The following is a 9,782-nucleotide window of genomic DNA, read 5'->3' on the forward strand; positions in this document are numbered from 1 at the left end:
ACCAGTAAGTAACATGGATCTAATTAGGGCTTGATACTTTTAAAAATTACTAATGTTTCACTGGTCATTTTAACCAGTCAGTGTCAAAACTTATACAAACAATCTTCAACCATGGTAAATTTATAACTGAAGTTGAAGTTATGCTGAGCTTTTTTCCCCATGTAGAACCATCAGGAATGTGGATTTTTATCTTGTTTTGAGCAGCTTATGGCACCTTTGATACTTGACTGTTGACTGCTTATAAAAATAATGCATGTTTAATTACCAGCTGCTAATGTTGAAGCAAATGGGTATTAACTTTGATTTGCAAAACTACAGATGTCTTGAGTTCTGTTCTGCATGATGTTGAGCTTCCTTTATGGGCATCTTCAGTAGTCAATGACTTTTCATCACTAATGAAAGATTAAAATGTTAACATTTGTTTCTCTTTCCTGATTAAAAATATGAAGCTACATGAATATATTTTTACAGATTTCTGGGATCAGTAGTACTTTGCATCACTTCATCTATTAGTATTTGGCTGGAATCCATGACATACAAAATGTTAGCTGCCAGCTGGTGTAATTGAAGATTCAGTGACCAGTATAGTTCGCTTCTTATTCAGATATGCTGTGAAAGGAGCTGTGGTTTTGGAAGTAAACAATACCACTTCTGCTCAGCATTGATGAAGAATTCAAGTGAGGGACTTTAGGGATAACTGCAAGATTCCCTTGATGCATTGATTTGACCTCTGAAACAAAGTCATCGTCCTTTTTGTGGTTCCTGGTTATATTACTGGTGCTGATGAGGTGATCGTTTTTCTTCCCCCATCTCTATAAACTTCATTTGTTCTGTGACTTGTGGTTCCTTATCCTTTGAGTTTTCAAGGGTAGCAAAAATATCACCCACTATAGATGTTAAGATAATAATTGACCTCCTGGTCACTGTGGCCACACCACCCTTAGATTGAAGGAGAACTTTTCAGGCTGTAATCTCCTGATACAATGTTTTTGTGTTCTTCAGAAACATTTACCAAATAAAACATGGTTTTATTTAAATAACCATTGGATAAGCACTTGAATCATCAATGTATAGAAGGCTATGGAGTTGATGTGAATTAAATGAGACTAGTTCAAATGGACAAAAGGGCCTGGTACAGTGTTGTGTGGCTCTCTTCAAGGTTTCCCATCCATATGACTTTACTCACTTCCAGTGGTGTGCTGACATGCACAGAGGTATTGAAACAGCACTTATTAGTCAGGGATACTTACTGCAGCCCAATTAGCTGGAATCTAGCCTGTGCTGGCCAGTGGCTCTGGAGTCTGGATCCTTCTTTAGGTTGATCCTTTAAGTTTTCTATTTATCCTGTGCCATCAAACACCTCTCCTGCTTCTTTTGGGTTGTCCCTGACTGAACTGCAGGGTGAATACATTTCTAGCCCACTACTCACCAGCCAGTTGCTTCCCAAATGACCAGGCCATCCACCCAACCTACCAATGGTGATCTCCCTCACACATCTCCTGTTGAAGTTCTGACACACTTCTCAGTCTTTGTTCCATGACTGTCCTGATTCTTGTGCTGTGTCTTGTGTGTAGTAGAATGTAGCTGCAGACTCCCAATTACAAAGATGCATTTGTCCAGCATGAACAGCCTTTCGAGCCATGGAACAAATTCTAAGCCTCCGTTTTTCTTATGCTATACTCTTCCACCAGCAAAGCAAGGCTGTAGCTATTCACTCCCTTCCTTAATCCGAAAAGGCAAAACGAAAATTCAATTCCACAAGAGGATACAACTTCAATATATACTAATCTTTACTCAAATCCCTGAGATTTGCCAAGGAACCTGCATGGTTCTTCTGTCAACACAATTTAAGGTGTAATTAAAACATGGACATTCCTGCTGAGTCATAACTTAATGGAGGCCAGGCATCAGACAGAGTGCTGAATATTCTTCAATTTTCTCTTGCACCAACTTTCACTGTAGACATTAAATAGAACTGTCAGAGAGGTTTAATGATAAACTTCTCACCATTGAGTCATGAGGTCAGAGGTTTAAATGGGTCTTTAGGCATGTATTTCTTTGCAGCTTCTGAAATATTATTCTTCTGTGAATCTTCACTGTGTGTTCCTACCCGCAATTTTGTTGTTGTCCAGTACCCATATTTGTGTAATAATGCGCATATTTTAAGTTGTTACTCAAGATGCCTTTCATCCATGTTGTGTATGTGGCCTGGCAACACAACAATGCTATTAATAAATACGCTGGAGACGAGAGCTAAGTTTCATGGTTCTTTACTGGCAGAATTTGAACTTTAATACACGTACAGATCAATACATGCCTAATAACGCATGCTCACTATGTGCCTAATAGCACATTCAATGACGTGTTGCTACAATATAAAGTAGTCCCTTATTATACTGTAAGCTATATGGTACACTCCTCCCCTTTTATTTTAATAGTGTGCCAACTGTTTTTTTTAACTGGGGCACTCTGCTTAACAAACATGTTTACCCTTAACATTCAAACACCTACCATTTGTTTACTTAGTAACTTAATAATATCAAATTATAACAAGTTCTTTTTTTGACTTTTGTTCTAAGACCCATTTATAACTCAAGTCTCTGAGGGGGTCTTCTCTGCCTCTCCAGTTAACGTCTGTCAATAACTTGTTTGTTTTAATACAGATTTCCATATAAAAGCCATGAAAAGTTGCCCTCTGAGCATAGGGAGTTAAGAAGATGTGCACCTCCAACTTGCTAAGAGTCCGAGGCAGCAGATCACCTCCGAATAATGAAGACTACTCTGTGCAGCTGTCCTAGATATATACGCATCTTTGTGCTATCACTTGTCTTCCTTTCCCATATCTCATTTGTTCCAACTGAGCTAATTACACAGCCAATCTTCATATTCTCCTTAGATTCCAAATAGACAGCCTGACCTTTATGATACCATCTCTTATTGTGATATGACTTTCCATCTTCTATTCGTGCTTCATATCTTTGTGATGGTGATTCAGCCGGAGTGCTGGGAAGATGCTCAGGAGAAGATGGAGATGCTGGTCTTTTCAGAGATTTAAGCTTAATTAGAGTTTACAGATCTTCCATTATCTGTTCATCTGTTAATAAGTAATTTAACTGCGCAGGTGTATGTTTTCGTCTTTTGTCTGTAATTGGAACAGGATCATTAGGTCCCCTCCTTAGTTTCCTCGTCATTATTAGCTTTACCTCCATAGAATCTCCTGTGAGTCCCATTTTTAGCCTCTCAATCATCTTTTTCTTTTCTTCTAACTCAATCTTTTTATCTTCAAATTCCTTCATTGCTGCTTTCTTCTCTTTAATATAATTCCTTCCTACTTGTTCTGTCTCCAGTTGCAGAAAAATCTCTGCATTTCATATTCTTCCCTTGTATTTTTGATCTAGTTTCTTCATCCTTTTCTGGTAGCCCTGCAAAGTGCCTTCCTGTAACTGCTGTAGCTGTCTTTTTGAGAGATATCAATTTCTCCTGGTACATCTGCTCTTTTACTTCCAGGTAGTTTTCATCATCCTGCTTATTGGCAATATCTGTCTCCCTTGCATCCTCTGTATCTTCATCCAAGTCTCAGCCACGGATATTGCGTTCGTCCTCATCGTCCACGCTGTCTAGCTCCTCCTTGTCATTGTAATAGTCAACAATGGGTGAGAGGAGAGCTGCAGACATCTTCCCCGCCGAGCTGCCCTCCTTTTTTAACACATCTAGTGCCTTGATGGTGTGCCAATCCAACTGGATTTTCCTGAGCCATTCACGTCCCAGCAACGGTGGCCCTCCATTTTCCGGTACATAGAGGTTCAGCTGCTGTGTTTTGTCTCTGTAGGTCACTGTCACTTTAATTTTACCTTTGGGATGCACTCTCTGTCCTGTGTAAGTCTTTAGCAGTAGTTTAGTTTGTTTCAGAGGTATGTGAGAAAAGAGTTGTTTATGATCATGTACAGATATCACTGTTAAAGCTGAGCCTGTGTCCAACTCGATTTTCAGTCTCACGCCTGCTGTGCTCTTTCACACGGTGAAGTTGCAGACAAGACAATACAGTTCCATCGGAGTCATTTTCATCAGAACTGCTTTCTTCCATTTTGTGTATATTGTTGTTTTTCCTTTCTGGGGTTTCGTTTTTCTCTGTATTTTGTCCTTTTTCTGCTGTTTACAAGCTTCGCATACTCTGCCAGTGTGGCCCTGTTTGCCACAGTTTCTGCATTCTTTGTCTTTAAACCAACAGTCATCAGGGTCATGTGACATGTTCCCACAACTGTAACATTTCTTTCCTTCATTTCTGTTCAGTGACATTTTATTCATAGCATATTCCAGAGATTTTTGTTGTATCTCTGAAGCACCCCGTGCTGCTGTTTCCAATGATATTGCAATCTTCAGCACCCTCTCTAATGTAAGGTCTTTTTCACCCAGGAGCTTCTTCTGTGTGGTTTCACAGTGCATGCCTCACACTAACCTGTCCCTCAATGTGTCCGATAGATCAGCTCCAAATTGACAATGTTCTGATAATTTGCGCAATTCAGCACAATATTCAGAAATGCTTTCATTTTTGCTCTGATTCAGTTTGTGAAATTTAAATTTTTCAGCACTGACCAGTGGTTTGGGATTTAAATGCTGTTGGAAGGTGTCTACTATTTGCTTGAATGTTTTGTCATCTGGCTTTTCAGGGCTTAACAAGCTCCGTAGCAGGCTGTACGTTTTTGCTCCCATAATACTGAGTAAGACGCTGGCTTTCCTTTTGTCATTAGCCTCACAATATAACTCCACTCTCTCACTGTAAGTTTCCCAGTCTTCAATGCCACAATCAAATGCTGTAATGGTTCCAATCACTGCCATCTTTGTTCTGTTAATTTAGCCCCATTTTCCTCTTGTTTTCTTTTTGACTCACGTGTCTCTTTTGCTAGTGCCATGAGCACACTCCATCTAGATGTGTGTGTTGCTCATTTTTATCTCCATTCTGGGGCAGGCAGACCCTCAACCCCTAGGGGTCAGCGCTGGCTGTGGTCTCACCTGGACGTGCTACAGCTCTGACTGTGTCTCTTGGTCTCCCTATGTTCCCGGCCTTGCTCTGCCTCCTTCTCTCACTCTTTGGCTCATTCCTTGTGCTGTTCCTCTAAGTGTTGTTATCAATTAAAACACGGTGGTCCAATATGATGTAGGTTTATTACCCTCATCACCAATTTGTTGTGTATGTGGCCTGGCTACCCAAGAATGCTTTTAATAAAAATGCTGGAGAAGGGAGCTAAGTTTCATGGTTCTTTACTGGCAGAATCCAAACTTTAATACATACGTACAGATCAATATGTGCCTAATAATGCATGCTCAATATGCACCGAATAGCACATTCAATAACATGTTACTAAAATAAAGTAATCCCTTATTATACTGCAAGCTATATGGTACAATCCAGAAACATGGAAACTAATTGTGGTGACATTAATCTAGACTAATATTTATGTCAATTTTTCCATAGGTACTGTATTGCTGGAGTCTGCAGGATTGGGTATTAAATGAGGCAAATCCACCAATTAGGCTAAAACTGGGGTTCATTCAAAACTTTTAAAGGCGATCAGGGATATCTCATAATAGTGAGCCCCGGTACCTGCTGTTTGATAAGAGCTCATTGGTTGTGGGCTGCTGTGAAGAACTCACTAATTACCTGGGTTCATTATCTTTTTCTTTTACTTGCTTTTCTTAAGAACGGTGTTTATACTTGATATCCGAAGAATATTTATTTATTTATTTTTGATGAGTGTTGAAAGGCTGTTTCACAAAACAAGTCATTGTGGGCCGTACCTATCCTGCCCTTACAAATCCATTTTGCCTGTTTGAGGCTTTCAACCCACATTATGATCTGGGAAGAGAGCCCAGGATGATTTTCATTTCCTTTATCATTGATGAGATCAACTGTGATGTTCAACATCAGACAGCAGGTGGGTGACCACCTGAAGCAGTAAGGGGAGCAAGCTGTCAGTGAAGAGTTTCCCTGTGGCCATTGCTCTCAACAACAAGTGTGTCTCTGTGGACACTTCTGGGGGAGGATGACCCATCAAGGCACAGCAGCAGCAGCCAAGTCAGTGACACCGTGACCCGCTTGTGGCTCAATAGGAAAGGGTAAAGTCAGGCAGAGTAATAATGATAGCAGTCTCGATAGTTAGGCATTTGGACAGGAGACTCTATCGCCAAGAAAGAGATACCAGGATGGTGCATTCCTTCCTATGTGCTAAGGCCCAGGATGTATTGCAGAGGCTGCAGAATATTCTCAAGGGAGAGGGTGAGGTGCCTGTGGTTGTGGTGCATATTGGCACTGACAAAATAGATAGAAAGGGTTGAAGAGGTCCTGGACAGAGTATAGGGAGCTAGAAAAGAGGCTGAGGAGCAGGACCTCCTAGGTGCCATGTGCTCATTAGGGCAGGAATAGGATGATAGTACAGATGAATGAATGGCTGAGGAACTGGTGTAGGGGCCAGAGATTCAGGTTCTTGGATCATTGGAACCATGTCTAGAGCAGGGGTTAACTGTACACTGGGACGGGTTGCACCCAAACAGGAGGGGCACCAATGTCCTGACTGGGAGGTTCATTACTGCTACTTAGGAGGCTTAAACTAGTTTGCAAGAGGATGAGGACCAGGTCACCAGGTCAGAAAGTGGAAGGATGGAGAGGAAGGTGGATGTCAGGGCCAGTAAAAACAAGCAGGAGCAAAGTGATAGATATGAAGAGATGGATAGTTTGAAGTGTGTGTATTTTAATGCTAGGAGTATTGTAGATAAATGTGATTAACTTGGAGCATGGATCAATACATGGAACTATGACGTTGTGGCTATTACTGATGGTTGATTGAGAGAGGGACAGGAATGGGTGCTTAATGTCCCAGGGGTTTTGATGTTTCTAAAATAGGTGGGGGAGGAATGCTGCTGCAATACTGATCAGGGATAATATCACAGCAGCACTCAGAGGGGACATAATGGGGGCTCTTTCACTGAGTCTGCATGAGTAGAATTCAAAAATATGAAGGGGAAAATCTCTCTGGGATTGTACTATAAGACGCCCTCCCCCCCCCCCCCCCCCCCAATAGTCATGGGGACATTGAGGAACAGATATGCAGGCAGATAAAAGAGAGGTGTGAAAACAATAGAGTTTTTGTCATATGCAAATTCAACTTCCCTAATATAAACTTGGACCTTTTTAATGCATACTTGATAGCTGAATGGCATAATTCTGCTACTATTTCGTATGGTCTTAAATGGTTTAGCTGTGGTAGAATTTGCTATGTGCATTCAGGAGGGTATCTTAAATCAATATGCAGATAGTCCTACATTAGGAGGGGATGTACTGGACCTGGAGTTGTGCAATGAACCTGGCTAGGTGACCAACCTTGCAGAGGGTGAGCAGTTAGGAAACAGTGTTTACCACTCCTTAAGTCTTAAGATAGCGATAGATAAGCAGCTTGTGAGAGAGTATTAAATTGGATCAGGTCAAGTTACAAGAACATTAGGCAAGAACTAGGGAGAGATGATTGGGAACAGTCCTTTTAGGGCAAGTCACAACCAAGATATAGAGGGTGTTTAAAGACCAACTGCGCAGAGTACAGGAGAGGCATATTGCAGTCAGAAGGAAAAAAAGGAATGGCAAGATTACAGAATCTTGGATATCGAGAAATTTAGTCAAAAAGAAGGAAAAGTATGTAAAGCTTAGGAAGCTAGAATCAAACAGAGACCTGGAAGTTTATAAAGAAGCCAGGAAAGAACTCAGAATTAGGAAATTAGAAATTAGTGAATTAGGAAAGCTAGAAAGGGCCATGAAAAGTCCTTTGCAAATAGGATTAAAGAGAATCCCAAGACATTCTATTCTATATCAGGAGCAAGAGGATAACTTGGGAGAGGGTAGGACCACTCAAGGATAAAGGAGGGAACATTAGCTTCGAAGCAAAGGATGTGGGTGAGGTCCTAAATGAGTACTTTACATCAGTATTTGGAGAAGGATGCGGAGGATAGAGAAATCACTGCCAAGAGTATTAATATGTTAAGGCATTTTGAGGCAAAGGAGGAGGCAGTGTTGGATCTCTTAAGGAATATGAAGGTAGATGGTCCCCAGGGTCTGATGGGAAATACCTCAAGTTATTGAGAGTAACAAGTGAAGAGATTGCTAGAGGCTTGCCCAGTATCTTTGTGTCCTTTCTAACCACAGACTGGTGAGTAGCTAATGTTGTTCCATTGTTCAAGTACAGATCCAGGAATAATCCTGGAAACTACAGACCAGTGAGACTCACGTCAAGTGGTAGTGAAGTTACTGGAGAGAAATTTTAGGGATAGGATGTAAGAGCATGTGGAAAACCATGGCCTTATTAGGGAGAGCCAGCATGAATTTGTGTGGGACAAATCATGCCATACTAACTTGATTGGTTTTTTAGACGAGGTAATGAGGATGATTGATGACGGTAGAGCTGTGGATCTTGTCTACATGGACTTTAGTAAGGTGTGTGACAAGGTGGGAAGCTCATCCAGAAGATTAAGCTGCATTTGATCAATGGTGGATTGGCCATTTGGGCACCCTGGTCAAAATTTATGTTACTGTGAATAGCTAAGCCAGTAAAAGATGAACTGATTTCCAAAAGGCATGAAGTTAAAGATGACACATTTCTTTAATATTTTAAGCAAGGTTATTTTTTTACTTCCATCTTTTACAGTTTGAAAATAACAAAAAAGGAAAAGGGCCCGAAGCAAAAGTTTGGGCACCCTGCATGGTCAGTACTTAGTAACACACCCTTTGACAAGTATCACATGTTGTAAACGCTTTCTGTAGCCAGCTAAGAGTCTTTCAGTTCTTGTTTGGGGGATTTTCGCCCATTCTTCCTTGCAAAAGGCTTCTAGTTCTGTGAGATTCTTAGGCTGTCTTGCATGCACAGCTCTTCTGAGGTCTATCCACAGATTTTCGATGATGTTTAGGTCGGGGGACTGTGAGGGCCATGGCAAAGCCTTCAGCTTGCGCCTCTTGAGGTAGTCCATTGTGGATTTTGAGGTGTGTTTAGGATCATTATCCTGTTGTAGAAGCCATCCTCTTTTCATCTTCAGCTTTTTTTTTACAGATGGTGTGATGTTTGCTTCCAGAATATGCTGGTATTTAATTGAATTCATTCTTCCCTCTACCAGTGAAATGTTCCCTGTGCCACTGGCTGCGACATAAACCCAAAGCAAGATCGATCCACCCCCGTGCTTAACAGTTGGAGAGGTGTTCTTTTCATGAAATTCTGCACCCTTTTTCTCCAAACATACCTTTGCTCATTGTGGCCAAAAAGTTCTATTTTAACTTCATCAGTCTACAGGACTCATTTCCAAAATGTATCAGGCTTGTTTAGATGTTCCTTTGCAAACTTCTGACGCTGAATTTTGTGGTGAGGATACAGGAAAGGTTTTCTTCTGATGACTCTTCCATGAAGGTCATATTTGTGCAGGTGTCGCTGCACAGTAGAACAGTGCACCACCACTCCAGAGTCTGCTAGATCTTCCTGAAGGTCTTTTGTGGTCAAATGGGGGGGCGGGGGGGGGGTTTGATTTGACTTTCTAGCAATCCTCCGAGCAGTTCTCTCAGAAAGTTTTCGTGATCTCCAGACCTCAGCTTGACCTCCACCACTCCTGTTAACTGCCATTTCTTAATTATATTACGAACTGAGGAAACAGCTACCTGAAAACACTTTGCTATCTTCTTATAGCCTTCTCCTGCTTTGTGGGCATCATTTATTTTAATTTTTAGAGTGCTAGGGAGCTGCTTAGAGAAGCCCATG

The 9,782-nt window shown here is 41.2% G+C and overlaps 1 pseudogene; it reads right to left on the reverse strand.

The window, feature by feature from the left end:
* Positions 1–2,735: 2,735 nt before the first annotated feature.
* Positions 2,736–3,675, reverse strand: LOC132393596 (sin3 histone deacetylase corepressor complex component SDS3-like; annotated as a pseudogene).
* Between the last annotated feature and the right edge of the window lie 6,107 nt (positions 3,676–9,782).

The sequence above is a fragment of the Hypanus sabinus genome, chromosome 4, assembly GCF_030144855.1.
Source record: "Hypanus sabinus isolate sHypSab1 chromosome 4, sHypSab1.hap1, whole genome shotgun sequence".
NCBI lineage: Eukaryota > Metazoa > Chordata > Chondrichthyes > Myliobatiformes > Dasyatidae > Hypanus > Hypanus sabinus.